At 37.5% G+C, this 17,167-nt stretch overlaps 1 long non-coding RNA gene across 2 annotated transcripts; it reads left to right on the forward strand.

The window, feature by feature from the left end:
* The first annotated feature begins 706 nt into the window (after positions 1-706).
* On the forward strand, positions 707-12,595 carry LOC113947461. 2 transcript variants are annotated; one of them, XR_003527734.1, is made up of 6 exons: positions 707-806; positions 2,576-2,691; positions 3,448-3,606; positions 5,189-5,261; positions 10,071-10,221; positions 12,521-12,595. It is a non-coding gene; the product is annotated as an uncharacterized LOC113947461 (long non-coding RNA). The 2 variants fall into 2 exon arrangements; XR_003527735.1 differs by lacking the exon at positions 3,448-3,606.
* Positions 12,596-17,167: the final 4,572 nt, after the last annotated feature.

Consider the following 17,167-nt stretch of genomic DNA (forward strand, 5'->3'; position numbering starts at 1 on the left):
ACCACTGCAACCTCAGAATGGCTTTGAAGGTGGTGTAGGTGCTCAGTTGGTGTCCTGAGTTTGTTGCAAGTGTGCAGCCTGAGTTAGCTGACAGTTCTTAGCAAGGGAGCATCTCCAGAGACAGATCAGAAGACCGTCAGAGCTGCACTTGTGTGAGTACCTGGAGGGATTGTTGACAGGACTCTGTGATGGTATGTTCCTGGCACTATGAAGTGCCTCTGTGCTCTGGTGTTCTGTGTTGACAGGTTTTTATGGGGTGGTAACAAAGGAGGTAGGGGTGGTGATGAGGGAGAAAGCAGTGGGATGGGAGGTGCCATAGCAGAGAACTAATATTTTAAAGGGACTCCAGATATATGAGTTCTTACTTATACGTAGAAGACGAGCTTATATATAGAAGACGAGAATCTTTCAGAACAAGAAAATATTCAAGGCATGTGGAGGCCTTATTTTTTGTCATCACTTATGAACTAGGCATAAGCCCTTTATTAACAACCATCTGGAGTTTGTAGTACTGAGTAACAAGATCTTTGTTTTATGTGCCCCAGCCAAGAGAACTATAATTGCATGTGCTTTGGAGTGGAAATAGAACTCGTATTTATAACATTTAAATGCTGACATGATAGTGGGGTAGCTGCATGCATGGACAGTGTTGTAACTGTCTGGAAAGCAGCTGGTTTGGTGATTCTCACTTATGGGAGCATCTCCAGGAGTAAGACCCTCTTGTCTGGAAGGAGTGTTGGTGGTGTATATCGATTCGTATGCAGACAGTGTCCAACATTCTTTTTTTGATGAAAATAGTAACTAGTGTAAGTCCTACTCTAACCTGTTTCATATATCGTTTAACGCAATCATATCCACCATATCCCTGAGACAAATCTAGTGAGTTCTATTTCCATAGTTGACAATTTCTGGGCTAGTGTGGATATGAAAAGCTTAAGAAAATGTCTACTTTCCTTTTGACTCTTAAACATCTTCCTCCCTCAGAAATTGTAGACAATCTTGTTGTGGCTTCCATTTTGATTCAGACTTCTGTCAAACCCAACCTTCTCTCTCAGGAAACTCTGAAGACAAGGGCTGTTGGTTGTTGCTTTATTTTGCTTCTTTTTAATGTGATATAATGAATGTTAATCAAACTGACACATAGAGTTACAGGATAGGAACAATTCAGACTTATAGATCAAGTATAATAGTTAATTTGTTTTTATCTTACTGACTTCTAGGGGTATTTTTTAATTCATGTCATTGACTGGAGGTTTCTCTAAATGAACAGTTGTATTACATTGTTGTCTTCCTTTATTAGTGAAAATTTGTATATTAAAGTGAAGATCTTCTGGAGTATTATCTCTAATTAAAGTTGTAAATATACAAAAAGATTCAGCCCCAATTAATTTGTTTGGTTCTCCCATTTAGCACAGCATCCCATACAGACTCTGAGAAAAAAAACTGATGTAGGCTGCTTCCATTCCACCTATTGTTCCTGAAACGGCAGCTCACAAGGATTAACACTGGCATGCTAAAATAATAGATGAATAGATTTTGCTGGAGTAATGGGGTTTGGTATTTTTGAAGTCATGAAAGAGAATTATTCTCAGCTAGTTTTTGTCAGTGTTTCTCTTTGGTAGGTCAATAAAGTAGCAACAGTGGCATGTCTAACTTTCATCAGATAACTTAAACAGTGAGGTACATGGTGAATGCCTTGCTCCCAGGATACCAGAAATAACAATCTGCCTTTGTATCAGAGAGACAAAATAGGTGACCTGCTCCAGATGGACAGTTCATACAACGTGGAGGCTTATCTGAAGGGTCCTCTCTTTGCTAGCTAGCTAGATATCTTAGCAAGAGTTCAACAAGTCTTCACCTAGGAATATGGAATGGCAAAGTAATGCATTTTAAGGGAAGATGCCAAAAGGAATGGAGAGAAGAATGATGGGATAATTCAACCAAAGAGAGAAGGTAGCTGAACACGTTAACTCACATATTCCAAAAAAAAGAGGGACTTCGTTAAATTCTCTCTAAGGTTTGATAAGCAGAGGAAATCTCATGCTTGCCTCAGTTTAAATTTTCAGAATTGACAATTAGTTTTTAGCACACATTTTTGATTTCTTACTCCTAGAATACTTTGAATCAATTTTATGAAAGCATTGGTATGTTATCTTTCCCTGCAGTGCTAGAAAAGCAATGTAAAGTTGAGAGTTACAGGGCAGATTGAGAAATCAAGGAGGCAGACAGCTCATATTAATGAGGATCAGGTTCACCCTGGATGGGAAGAGTATGAGAGGAGAACTACAAACTACCATTCATTAGCATCATCAGGAAATATCTGGTAGTCAAAATTCATGAGCAGGTTTTGTACAGTGGTATTTTACTGCTTCAGTAGCAGTCATTAAAACTAGATATGATGATATATATATAGACAACTAGAACCATCTTGTAGACAGTAGAATGCAAACAGATACTGGGTGTTTTTTGCAGTGTTCTCTCCAGGTTGGTTATATGAATTGTCATTTTTCTGTCCAAGACTATTTTTGGCACCTAAATTGACACCTTTTACAACTTCCTACCCTTTAATTTCCAGTGTTTAATGCAACAACAGGAAGAAGATACTTTTTCAGATTTCACCATCGAAGTAAAACTAGAAGTGTTCCAGTTGTCTTTTAACTTTGGAAACTAATATATAAAGAAACATAGAAGGTAAGTAGAAGTGTCTAAAGTTTTTTTCTGTTTTTTCAAGTGCTGAATCTATGTCCAGACTAGAAAACTGGGTCTTCTGTTCCCTTCAAAAACAATGAAATACTGCTTTTATGTGCTATCAATCTCTGAATTTGCATATGACACACTTGATGGAAAGAGTAATGTGCAATTAGCTAGTAAATCGAGTTTATTAAAAAAAAAATACATTTTGCTGCCATGGTAACTAGCTGAAGACAACATAATTCTGTGTTGATACCTGCACCACACCTTCCCTACTCACTAGTGAATATTTTGTAGACAGATATAGCAAGAAAAATTAGGAATGCTTAATATAATAGCTATTTAACTCAGTTTTGAAGCCCTAAATAATGGGACAAGTTCTCGAAGAATAAACCTGTGAAGTCACTGTAGCATTCTGTGTGAAGGTAGGATAGTCCATAAACCTTGTTTTGAACTCTGTCTGGGGCCACAGAATCCCATCTGGCTCCAGCTTACTTGGAAATGCCCCCTGTCTGTGCTGCCTAGAGTTGAGACAATCAAGAATCTGCTCCCTGGGAATATAATTGTACTGATGTGTGTTTATGTGCTGTGCAGATAAATCTTTCATGATGGTTGCTGAAGCACAGGACAAAGTGCTTGCTTCATTGATTTGACACAGGACATACTATTCTCATCGCCGTATGACATGTTCTATAAAATAAAGGATGGATGATAGGTCCTGGCAGGAGAGATATTCATGAAGTGCTTTTCTTCCAGTCTCCTGCCTCATCCCTGCTTTTGAACTGAGTCTTCTGAGTGGCAACTGCATCACAGCAGCTTCTGCTAATGCAAGATTAAAGACAGAAGGCCTCCTTTATGCTGTATAAGTGGATCCTATATTCTGTTTGTACACCATTATTCAGTATACCCAGAATGGTGTCTCAAGTTCAAATTGAATTTGGGAAAGTATATTCACCACTGTGCTTCAAATGTTACTTTTTTCAATTCTGTTCCTTAAAATTTGCCCTTTCCCAAGATGTCCATTTTAACAATACTTGAACAGGTGGAGGTTTTGTGCATCCTATATAGTAATTTTCACCAGTATGAAACTACTGATTTTGGCAGAATTGGTAAATAATAGAGAAGAAAAATATTCTTGTCAGGGAAAATTTAGCAAAAAAGACATTTTCTCTAAGTTAACTGACAAAAGTCAGTGGAAGTTTGTGCCTTTTGAAAATCTATATCTATGCTTTTCTTGTATTTCTTCATTATAAGTCTATTTTTGGAAATTCTTACTGAAAAAGCTTGCATGGTTCTGTAGACATGGAACTGAGAAATAGAAGATATAAGTAAATACAACAAACTGCGAAGTAGTCACAGGGGCTGACCTTAGCTTAACGCACGAATCTTGTGTGCATTCAGTAGGAAGAGTCAGAAAGAGAAGATCTATATTGAGAGTGGCAGGAAAAAACTTATGTTTCTATTGGGTTTTAATTTGTTGGGTTTTTTATAATTGCATCTAGACTAAAAAAAAAACCATGAAACCCCAACACAACAAAAGCCAAAACCAAACCAAAACAAACAAACAAATAAAAAACCACAACAAAACAAACCCCGACCAGCCTCCTCTGTGGACTGTAGGGGAGTCGGAATATCTCTGAGAGTTTTTGTTGTATTGCTTTATTACAAGACCAAATGAGTATGAAAGTATTTGTGATATTGATAGTAAATTCACTTTCATAGGCATGATTGACCTTAGGAGTTGAACTTCAGTGATCCTTGTGGGTGCCTTCCAACTCAGGACATTCTATGATTGAATATATGTTAGTGTGAAGAGTGTTTCTGGGGAAGATTGAGCTCTGCAACGTTACCCACTTGTTACCCTTGAGTCTCCTTACTAAAAAAAAATTGAATTATTCAATACTTTTCTGTTGACAGATGTTTAAAATGGATTTTCTAAGTGTCTTACTGAGACTTCTTACTATACATGACTGATTTGAGATTCAGTATTTCCAATGGCATAGCCAACAAGGAAATAAAAAATGGCTTTGTGCATAAACTGAAAAATTGGTTTTTTTCTTCAAAGTGCTAAGTGTCTCTGTATCAAAATTAAATATTACTTCAGCTACAGTAAAATTGTGTAATGAAGCACAAGTGATTATGCTGTAGTTTTCCTAATATTAACATTATTATTCAAATATGAATGCTTATGTATTTTGTGGGGTATGTAGTAATGAAACTAATTTATTTTCTCTTCTGAGTGCTGTGTCTTTTAATTCAACATTCGCTATTAGATCATACTTTCAGATGCCTGAGAGAGCAGTGCCTACTTTAAAGTAATAGATTTTTGAGGTCAGAAGGTGACCATAAACTATTAACCAGCGGCTCCCGCATTCAAGTACAGCAACTCAAAGAGAGGGTTTTTCAATAGCTAGTTCTTACAAATCCTGTCTAATAGAGAATTGAATAACTTCCTAACCCTTTTCATACTAATTGCCTATGTGGCCACTTTTTCTAGTTTTCTTGCCCCAGTGTGTGTGCCTCTATTCACCTAGACAGAGTTGTGAACCTGAACGATTCTCAACTGTGAGGTTAATCTCTCATCTTTTCTTACTTATTAACTGCCCTAATGCTTGCATCTGGAAGGCAAAGGCGGTTTTGATGTAGTATGTTTGTCAGTATTTGGAAACCTAAGACATGACATAAATCTGGCCATCTAAACAGCCAAACGTGTAATAACACCTGCCTTAATACTAAGACCTGAAAAACGTGTCCATTCTGAGCCATTTTCAATTTGGCAATATGAACTCAATGCTAATGTAGAGATGCGAGATGAATCCTTATAACAGACAAAAGCAGATAAGAACAGATAGGAAGGAACACTTACCAATGGTGAAAGTTTGAGAAACAGCCAAAGAACAATTAATTTCCACTGAGACTGAAAGCAAATACTGGAGACACTTGGAGGCATAGATCCCCAAGTGTATATTGAATTTCAGTAGGTGAATTGCTGACATCTATAGCAGTCAATTGGGAATCAATGGATATAAAAAGAGAAAGGTATTCAATAGAATTTCTGTTGATTATGCTGATTAATCCAATGATTGGATTATCCCAGTTTGGTAGGTAAGCTAAAAATAATTGGTAAATTCCAGTAAAAACTGCAGCAAGTTGCAAACACGTTTTTCTGTTGTGTAGGTTTTAAAAGGATAAAGATGACAAGCTAGGTGGGAAGTCTTTGCCTTTATTACAATATCTCTAAAGTAGTTAGAAATATAAAATGGTAAATTTGGCCATTAGCTGTAGTTATGTTATCAAGAGACTTTATATTTTATGAATATTTAAAGACACGCTTTAAGGTATATAATGTAAGACTTCTGTATCATAGTTGTGATGCAGATAAAGTTCTTACTGAGAGCTTCCAATCCAAGAAGTTTGCTTTATGAAACATTAGTACATGAAACGTCTGCAGTAGTATAGCTTGATGGAGAAATAAAATAGTCTAAATGATTGGCGTCATTCTTGAAACAGCATAATGCTATTCTTGTTATGCAAACAGGGGAAGGAACAAGTAAAAATCAGTTTGTTTTGAAGAAAAGGAAAGAGTGAAAAGTAGTTCCTTGGTGCAGTGACTACTAAAAGCTGCCTTCTCCAACTTCCTCTGCTCCTGAGCTCTGCACGTAAAGCTCAATCATCAAAAAGAAGACATTCTTCAAAGCTAAGGCACAATAAAAGAAAAATTCATGGTGTTCTCAGATATGTTTATGGTTCCTTAAAATCCAAAGTTACTTCGGCTTTGCTTTTATCATGGTTGATCTTAAAGGTTCCACAGAAATAACCTTTAACACAAAATTGAGGAACTCAATTGGTAACTCACTCAGGTAACAAATATCTATCTTTAGCTATTTCTAACTGGGCTTACAGCTTTCTGATGAAAAATGGCCTATTTCAATAGGAAACGATGCAGTCCACTTGGTGTGTTTGGGTTTGGGTTTTTTTTTAATCTTTAATAAAGGCTGTGTCCCTGGCATATACATGAAAAAAATAAACACTAGGGACATATTTCTTCTCTAGAATAAACTGTAGAAAATACAATGAAAGAAAATGTGAGAATAAGCTTTACTCACATCTCTTTTCCAATGAAATTACAGCAGAGAAGAGGGGAGGAAATCCATAACAGGGAACAACTTTTTTCTTTTTTTTTTTTTTAGAAGAGTTTATTGAGTCCATTCTCAAAACCTTTTACAGAATTTGCTCTAAAAGTTGTCAGTATAGGATAGGTAGTTAAAACTGGTCACTTCCATCCCTTTCAGTTTAAATGGAAGGCAACTATAAGTGTGGTAAGGAAGATCTATGACTATTATAGCAGGGAATGGATGAGTAGATGTAATTTACATTGGACAGGCAGAATCTTTTGCAGGTTTGCAGCCCCGTTAATGCAGATATGTCTTCTGGGGGTCTGACTGCAAAGAAGCATGTGCAGGACAACTCGGTTTAGTGAACAAAGCAATAAAGGTGTCAATAATTGAACAGATGTAATAATATCTTACAATAGCTACAGAACAGTACTGAACTAGAGTATATTAGGTACTAAAAACCCAATATTAGTAGAGACTTTTTGACTGAGAGCTTGTGCCAACGTACAATAATTCATACAACTTCTTTGTATTTATCTTTAAGAAGTCAAGTGCAACTGTAATCACTTTAATCATAAGCAGTGACAGAATAAAACAATTTATTAGTGAATCTTCATCTGATTAACTGCTATCACCTTTGTCCAGTGTATTATACTATATATAGATCCTGTGTTCTAGGATCATCATGAGCTGTTAAGTCTTTGCTCTTAATAACCGTAAGTATCAAAGAGATAATATGTGTTAAAATGAGGCAATATGCTTCTGTTTTTTTCTTCACTGTGCATATTTCAACACTCCTTTGGATTTGTGTAGGGCACCTATTGACAGTAAGATACAATCTTTGCAAGTTATCACTTATATGTACACAGTTCTATAAATTTGTTATCTTGGATTATGCAATGGGAAAGAGATGTGAATGTCTTCAGTCGATGAAAATGTAGTTTGTACCATCCAGAACTGTATTCATTCTTTTTTTTCTTCACATTCAGTTCATAGGCTCATAGAATGATTTGGGTTGGAAAGGGCCTTAAAGATTATCTAGTTTCAATTTCCCTGCCATGGGCAGGGACACCTTCCACTAGAGCAAGTTGCTCAAAACCCCATCTAACCTGTCTCTGAATGCTTCCATGTATGGGGCGTCCATAGCTTCTCTGGGCATCCTGTAAAAGTGTCTCACCCCCCTCACAGTAAAGAATTTCTTCTTAATATGTGACCCAAATCTATTCTCTCTTTGTTTTAAGCCATTCCCTTTTATCCTATCACTAGATGCCCTTGTGAAAAGTCCTTCTCCAGCTTTCTTGTAGACTCTCTTTAGGTACTGTAAGATTGCTATAAGATTTCCCCTGAGCCTTCTCTTCTTCAGGCTGAACAACCCCAAAGTTGAGGTGAAGGTGAAATTTCATTTAAAAAAAAAAAAAGATGTATTTTATAGAACCATACAATTTGAAAGTTTGTTTTAAAAGTCAAACGTGACATGACTCATCTCTGAACCTGAGGTCTTAGTAAACCTGAGGGATTTTTTAAGAGCCCAGATCATCCTGACTTATGGATCCAAATAAATATGGTTTTTCTCCTTCTTGGTTGATTTTTTTTTTTAGAAATCAAGATAAATTTTTTAGTGTGCATTTTTGTTTGTTTTGAATTCAGCTGAAAACAGAGAGCAGCCCTTTTTTCTCTTGGCACTGGAAAAATTTGCTCTCAGTCTTGACCTGAAATTCTGGGTTCTTCAAAACCAAATGTAAGGGACGTAAAATGAAAGGCATATGGAAGTAGAAGAAAATATGAAGTTCAAAAACCAGGATGTAGGATGGCTTAGGGTTGTAAAGTGTCAAGTCTCCCTTAATCCTTTTTAAAATATTTTGTTTCTTTTTTTGTTTGTTGTAGTTTGCTTTTTTTTAAGAGCTCTGGACACTTCTGCCCCAAAAAGGCAAACTTTGATATGATTTCAAGCACCTAATCCTTGGAGACAATACATACTGTGGCAGTTTGAGCTATATTAGAAACCCAAAATCCAATTTCCAGGCTTTCCCCACCCCTTCCCACAATTTATCCCAACACCAGAGAGAAACTTTCAGGCCAGAGGCTTCTATAGGGGAAGGGAGAAGTATATACATTTATTTACAAAAATAAATACTATGCAAACTAAATGCAACTATATATATATATATATGTATATATGTATATATATTACATTTCTATCAGTCCTTTTAAGCCCCTCCCTTTAACTTTAGTCCAGGAGAAGCCTTTTCAGGCTAGGAAGTAACCAGTCTCCCCCTCGTAGGAGTGTTCAGGGACCCGAACGCTCCCCCCTCACCAAGCTCCAGCTGTCTGTGGAAGTTCTTCCTTCCTCACGAAGTCCAAGAAAGTAGTTTTGAGTCCTTTCTCCTCAGTCTGCTCTGTGATCTCTCTTTCTCAGTCTCATACCTTGGTTCTGTAGGCTGCTGTAGTGTAGCTTATCAATATACGCGTCCTGGAATGTTGATTCCTCCTCTGGGTTTTCGGCTGTCCTGCATTTAAATCACAGCAGAGACATCCTCTGGGCCTCTCTCTTCAGTCCGTCTCCAATTTCGCCCGGGATTCTTCTCCCGAGCGTTGAGCTGATTTGTTATCAGCCCATCCACTTGGCTCTGCTTCAAATGCTGAGCCTCTCCTCCACTTTACAGTGCAGAGAAAGAAAAGGCCCCCCTCCACAGCTTAACTGCAGAAAGGAGGGGAGAGAGGGCTTGGCTGCAAAGCCTGCCTCTCTCCTTTTACCTCAGGTTCTGTGAGTCACATCCCTCACAAACACTCACTCTAAATGCTGCCTCTAACTCTGGCCTAGGCAGAGTTGGGGGTGGCAGGGCTCCTCTTTACCCCCCACCCCCTACCCAGGAGGGGGAAAGAAGGAGCCCAGCCACCCCCTGGCCTTCTACACCTACACGCAGCAGACACCAACAGAAAGAACTGCCAACAGCTTCAGGTGGCTGTGTATATATGATTTTTCAGCAGAAGTGAACAACATGAGTGGTGATTGGCTCTCCAGGGAACACTGCCTTGGTACCCAATCACCTCTGAGCCCCCGACTCTCAAGGGGGGGGGGGGGCAATCTCAAACTATGACACATACTTATTGAAGAACTTGTTAAACAATTTGCTTTCCAAAAATACAAAGATGTATATAGATACTATTTTACAGTTTATTCAATCTTTACACTATACAATACTTCCATCCATTTTGGAAAACTGAGATATGTAATATAAGAATGTGTTTTGTTGTATGCTATAGATTTTTCTTGTGCAAGTGATGAAATGGAGAAAAGTCTGTTCTGGAAACCAGTTCAAGAAGTTTCTTCAGCACATACGATTTTCTGTGAACGACAAAAGAAAGAGTAATTTCGTAAACTACTATCACATTGACTACAAATCAGCTGCTCCAGGTATTTCATCCCATGTCCCTGTTTGCATAGACTTATGAACTTTCTTCACTGATTGAAGTTACTCATGCTTGCAAATGCAATACCAACCTTGGACCTTATTTGAGGTTCATTTTAGTTCTACTACAAGATTCATCTCTGTTAGCTTCTGTTGATATCCACTGTGGTAGAGACAGTCCTGGGTTTTAAGGGATGAGCCTTTAATAAGCAAAGGAGCACTAGAACTGTCAATATAGTCACTGAGTAGTCTTCACTCAAATTGGAGAAGGACTCTTCAGTCAGCTATTTTCAACAAGGATTGAAGCATATTTGTCAAGCAAAATGAAATGAAGATTTTTCACACAAGATTTCTGAGCTCATACCTGACATTGTTATAAGGAGTAAGTCATACATTCTAACTGAAAAGTAATTTAGCATCTTTCCCTGGAGTAAAAGGGTGTTAACTACATTCACCAGTAAGCCTGCAAAAGGTACTACTTAATAATAAGAAATCAATTTTGCAGAAATGCAAAATCTCTTTTACAATGACTCTAAAATACTTATTGACAGGACAGGAAGAAGTCAGCTTGATAAGCAGAAGACAAGCACAATGCCAAGATCACTTACTTGTTAATAAAACACTTGTTCAGAATGACAATCAAGTTCTTAAAGGTTTTGTTCTGACTGAACAAGGTGTATATCACTTCTAGTTTCTGATATGCATGCCTCATTAACACTTTGGTGTAGCATCAGATCTGAACTATTACAGGAAGTCATTTCACCCAACACAAAACAACTAAATGTGTTCTCTTGTCTCTCCTCATTGGTAGATCAGCCTGTCCAGGTCACCACAATTGTATTATTTCTGCAACAATGAAAGAATTAAGGAAAACTACTTGGGTATTTTGACCAAATTAGGCACCTCACATAAAATGTTACCTGATGTGAATAATCTTATTAATGGTTCATCATTAACATAATAAGCATATACCATTCCTTGCACTGTAGGAATTTTTGCAGTATGATAAAATACAGCTAGCTGCTGGGTTTGATCCCAGTGCTAATTGATACCTGTGAATCATAAGTAAATATTATAGCTAATTTCTTTGGTCAGGAGAGTGCTCATTCAGCATAACATTTAGACTGTAAGGAGATCAGAAAAAAGTGTTCTGAAAAATGAGTATGACAGAGAACTAGATACAACTTCATTAAACTGTCTCAAAAATTCAACATTTATAATTGCCCTAATATAGAAATAGCATTTCAATTCGTTGCTTCTAAATATTTCATATACTTCTAATAACCTAATCCACAAATACGTACTGTGCAGTCCCACCTCTCTCACCCAAACACATTTACAGAGACATGTGCTTTTCGTTTTTATTTTCTTCCTTCCTATTTTCACAGCATACGCTGTTACCTTCTTTTCCTGAAGCAAAACTGCTTATAGCTGTTCTAGGGACATTGCTGCAAACTTTCATTTAAGTTAAAACATATTTATTTTTAAAAACTGTAGTATATTCATTATTTGCACTCACATGATGTCCTCTGTGTCCAGTGAGCTTTGTGTTGTGGTGGTCTCCATAGACTCTGCTAGAAAAAAGAAGTATTTGGCCTCATTCTGATCTGTCCCAAAGATCAAGAAAATCACAGAGAAAAACTTCCAGTAACATGAATTGGCTTTGGATCAGTCCCTATGACAGGAGACTATTTTTTTATTATGCCATTTGGGGTTTTTTTTCTGATCAGTAAAATACTCTGATCTCCACTTCCTCTACTGTTTGGGATCTCAGAATGTAAAAATTATTTAAACATTTGAAGACTTTCTTCTTCTTTATGTAACATTTCCTGCAGAATTCTTTTTTTGCTCTATTTTTTAATGTTAATTTCAAATATTGGGGGCTTTTAAGAGATCCTTAATGGTTAAATTTGAAAGCAAATGTTTATTGATTAGCATCAAATGTGTGCCTCCTGGTATTCTGTCAAACTTCACCCGGCAAAACTAATGTGAAGCTTCTAGTTTTGGAATTCAGCAGCCACCTTAGTACTGATCTAATGAGGAAAAATATAGTCATTAAGGTGGTTATTTTTTTCAATATTTAAACTTATTCTTGAAGGGATTATTGTTGCAATATTATTCTTGCTGACAGAACCCACTGCTTAGCTGGTTAATTGCTTCTTCACTTTCATTTTTATTGATACAAATTGCTTTAAAAATTCAAACAAGAGGCTGGTTGCAAATCTTCTATTAATGCTGTTTAAGTCTGCATGCAATGGAGATACTGCATGATTTAAAATTTTATGTTTGACTTTCTATTTTCAGACTTGTGTCCTAAGTGGTTTGCCAAAACAATGGAAATTTTAGAGAATACAGGCAATTTACAGAAAAAAATCTCTACCTTGGAAGAAATACTTGTGATTTAGTTCCTTTCAGCACACATACCCATGCATTATGTAAAACTGGATGTAGCTGAAACTTTCTGATTTGCTGAATATATTCCCAGGTGAATAATTTTTTAATATTTAATTTTAGATATATAATTATATATATTATAAATATGTATATAATTTTTCTATTGAATAATATACATGCAATATGTCAAATGAAAAATATACTAGGTTTATTCAAATAATATTGTAACCTAATGTACCATAACTATAATGTGACTTACTATGATTATAGTACTAATTTGCTGGTGTATCACTGGTACTTCAAATCTAACTTATTTAAAGACAGTCTTCTAATATAAACATCTGATGTTTGTTTTAATTTCCATTTCAAAGAAAGTCAAAGATACAGTTGTCTTCTAGAAACCTAAATGGGGAATAAAGCACATGTAGAGAATCTCATGTAAAAAATTATCTTTTTTTCATGAAGAAAAAAGGGTTTGCTTTCTTAATAAGGAAACAGAAACTTGACTTTCTTCACAGAGGTCTAGAACAGTGAAGGGAAGCCCTATGTAAGCCATCAGCAGGCCTGACCAGATTCATTGTGATTGAGTTGAGATTAAAGAATATTATTTTGAAAAATTCCATGGACCTGCATTTGTTTTACAAATGTTAATGTTTGTCTGCTTTAGAAATGTACTGGTATTAGTTTGCAGATGCAGTTACAGTATTAAAGTTATTGTGTGAGCAATTCTATCTGGAAGTGCTTCTGGCATCTTACCAAATTAGCTTAGTTTAAGATCTGCTGATTTAAGAATAAGAATGTTGATAGAGATAAGGAAATTTGTGCTAATACATTTAAGGTGGAGAGAAAACTAAGGAGGTTCGACAAGGGCGAGTGTAGGGTTCTGCCCCTGGGGAGGAATAACCCGAAATACCAGTACAGGTTGGGGGCTGACCTACTAAAGAGTAGCTTTACAGAGAAGGACCTGGGAATCTTGGTGGATGAAGAGATGACCATGAGCTGGCAGTGTGCCCTTGTGGCCAGGAGGGCCAATGATATTCTGGGGTGCATCAGGAAGAGTGTGGCCAGCAGGTCATGGGAGGTGATCCTCCCCCTCTACTGAGACCTAATGAGGTCACATCTGGAGGGCTGTGTTCATTTCTGGTCTCCACAGTTTAAGAAAGACAAGGAGTTACTGGAGAGAGTCCAGTAGAGGGCCACAAAGATGATTAGGGGTGTGGAGCATCTCTCTTAGGAGAAGAGACTGAGAGAGTTGAGCCTGTTTAGATAAGACAAGACTGAGAGGGGACTCATCAATGCATATAATGGTTTCAAAGGCAGGTACCAAGAAGATGGTGCCAAACTCGTTCCAGTGGTGCCCAGTGACAGGACAAGAAGCAATGGTCATAAACTAAAGCACAAGAATTTCCACCTCAACATGAGAAAGAATTCCTTTACACTGAGGGTGGCAGAGCATGGGAACAGGCTACTCAGGAAGGTAGTGTAGTCGCCCTCTCTGGATACATAACAAACCCACCGGGATGAGTTCATGTGTAACCTGCTGTAGGTGACCCTGTGTGTTGGTTTTGGTTGGGGTAAAGTTAATTTTCTTCACAGTGGCTTGTATGGGACTATGTTTTGGATTTGTGCTGAACACAGGGTTGATAATGTAGGGGTGTTTTTGTTATTGCTGAGCAGTGCTTCCACAAAGCCAAGTCCTTCTCTGCTTTTTGTACTGCCATGCTGGCAAGAGAGTTGGGGATGCATGGGGAGCTGGGAGGAGACACAGCCAGGACAAGTGACCCAAACTGGCCAAAGGGATATTCCAGATCATATGACATCATACTCAGTATATGAAGTGGAAGGAAGACGGAAGAAGGAGGGGGGCATTTGGAGTGATGGCATTTGTCTTCCCAAGTAACTGTTACATATGATGGGGCCCTGCTCTCCTGGAGATGGTTGAACAGCTACCTGGCCATGAGAAGCAGTGAATTAATTCCTTGCTTTGCTTTGCTTGTGTGCACACCTTTTGGTTTCCCTATTAAACTGTCTTTATCTCAACCCACAGGTTTTCCAACTTTTACCATTCTGATCCTCTCCCTGATCCTGCTGGAGGGGGGGGTGAGCAAGCAGCTCACTTGTCACTTAGGTTGTTGGCTGGGGTTAAAGACTAAATGATCTCTGGTGGTCCCTTCCAACTCTAACTATTCTGTAATTCTGTGATATAGTCTATACAAGCAATTATATCGATTCATTGAATAGAATTACGTTTTCTTCTTAAGAAAATCCTTATTTTTTTTTAAGAATCTACCTCTGATAAAGGCATTTTGCTTATAGATATCAGTTCTTAAAGCCAGTTTTTCCAGTGTGCCCTCCTGGGCACATTGCTGGCTCATGTTCAGCTACCTGTTGATCAGCACCCCCAGCTCCTTTTCTGCTTGACCATTTTCCAGCCAATCTTGCCCCCAGTCTGTAGCTCTGCATGGGGTTGTTGTGATTCAAGGGCAAGCCTTGGCACTTGGCCTTATTGAACCTTGTACCACTGGCCCATCCATATCCCCCTACAGAGCTCTCCTGCCCTCCAGCAAATCAACACTCCTGCCTAGCCCGGTGTCATCTCCAAACTTACTGATGGTGGACTCATTATCCAGGTTGTTGATAAAGCTATTAAACAGGACTGAACACAGGTAGATGGGGATAGTCTGTTACTTTGGGAATAGAGAAGAATGAAGTATTTTTCTGAATCAGTCATGTGTAAGAGGATGTAGATGTCCTATTTAGCCTGAGGTCACTACCAGTGCCTCCCTGCAGCAACCATTGATATGATATGATAATATAGTATACGAACCATAAGAAGACTCATTTAGACATGGATCTAACTTCTGCCTAAAGTCACAATTTGATCCCAAGGAAACTTATGTTTTTGGGCAAATATCAGGCCAGGATTTTTATTTTCAACTGAACAAATTATTGTGTGGTGATTTATGGAGGTTTTTTAATGTTGTGTGTCCTGAAATAGATGTATGGTTTTTGTGTGAGCCTTCACACTTTCTCCCTCCTCTTTATGTATTAACAGAAGTATACATGGTTGCCTACACTCAATATTGAGCTTCAGAAGTCTAAAATTTTTATTCAACCTTTGTCTCTTCAAGCTAAACTGAATTCTAGTCACTAAAATGCAGTGACTTTGGCTTCCAGGCAGCTATTGTTTCCAGGCAGGTATTTATAGCATTGCAATGTAGTTGGTTTACCTTCAAGGTAGAATCAGTGTAGGGCAGTTTTAACTCTGTTGTGCTTGTGACTCACTGAATATGGGGTTGCATTTATTACAGCAAGACTCCTTTAATCCTGAACATTAGCAATGTGTAGCATCTCCCGCTTTTGCTAATTTTTATATGTTTTACTGGCACACTTGTTAATATTGCAAGGGGTAAAATTATTTATGGCTATCAGACATTTAAAGTAGGATAATACCTTGAGGTCTATCCTGTGTTTTAAGTCTGATATTCTTATTTTGTGGGAGAAGCAAAATTATTTTATTAGGATGATTAGAGTTTTAAATCCATGCTTAGCAGTAAAATGTATATGCCTCTACATTAGGCAGCCCCAAGTGTTTGGCATTTCTAAATTTGTAGCAAGGGTTTTCAGTTTGTCCAAGAATTTTATTATGTGAAGCATGTTTTCATTCAGCCAGGAAATGGTCTCATTTAAGTTTGTGTAGAGCAGAAATAGCTCCTGATTTCAGTAACACTGGCAGACCTATTCTGTGATTGAAGAATTCGAAAGGAAATAGGGAACAGTGAGGTCAGTGGGGTTTGCCTACTGAGGAAAAGGTATACTTTCTTTAGGTATCCTCTTAGCTGTGTGACTTCAGAATTTGTGCTTATAAAACACAGAATGTTTTTAAAGATGTCATCTAGCAAGACTTATAGCTTGTATGTAAAGGAGCTCACCAAAAGACATCCTTAGCTGCCAACAGGAATCTCTTTAAGTGCACGATCAAAACCAGATGTAGGTGGGAAGTGGTAGTGATAATTTTGATGATGGGTTTGGGGTTTGTTTCCCCTCCTCCTTCAAATTCTTGTTCAATTAAAAGAGATGGAAAAAAGATTATCTATATCAGGTTACCTCAGTGGTTTACCTAAGGAGAAAATAATTATTAAAAGTTAGTATGAGAGTACATGAGAAAGATGTAGAGGCATATACATCATTCCTGACAAAGGACATGGACAATACCAAAGAACACCATACTGGGATACCATACAAGTTTTAAACCTGACCACTTGGTTTGAACCCATCAATTTAGATAGGTAAGGTATTCAAAATGTCTTCTAAAGTATTTGGAGTCATTTTTTCAATCAACCTGTTCCTTAACCATCATTCTGAACCTGTAAGAGGCTGTAGCTTACATCTTTACAAAGTGTATTCTATGAAAGATTAAGCTATATTTGTGTTACAAATGCCACAAATGTTGAAAATATTTTGGTGCATGCAATATTCTTGACTTTATTTCACCTACCAATATCAATAGGTACAACATCTGCTCTAAAGATTTTGTCCTTCAGCTGTAAAAGGAAA

This window comes from Corapipo altera, unplaced genomic scaffold (assembly GCF_003945725.1).
Source record: "Corapipo altera isolate COAL_440 unplaced genomic scaffold, ASM394572v1 24b, whole genome shotgun sequence".
Taxonomy (NCBI): Eukaryota; Metazoa; Chordata; class Aves; order Passeriformes; family Pipridae; genus Corapipo; species Corapipo altera.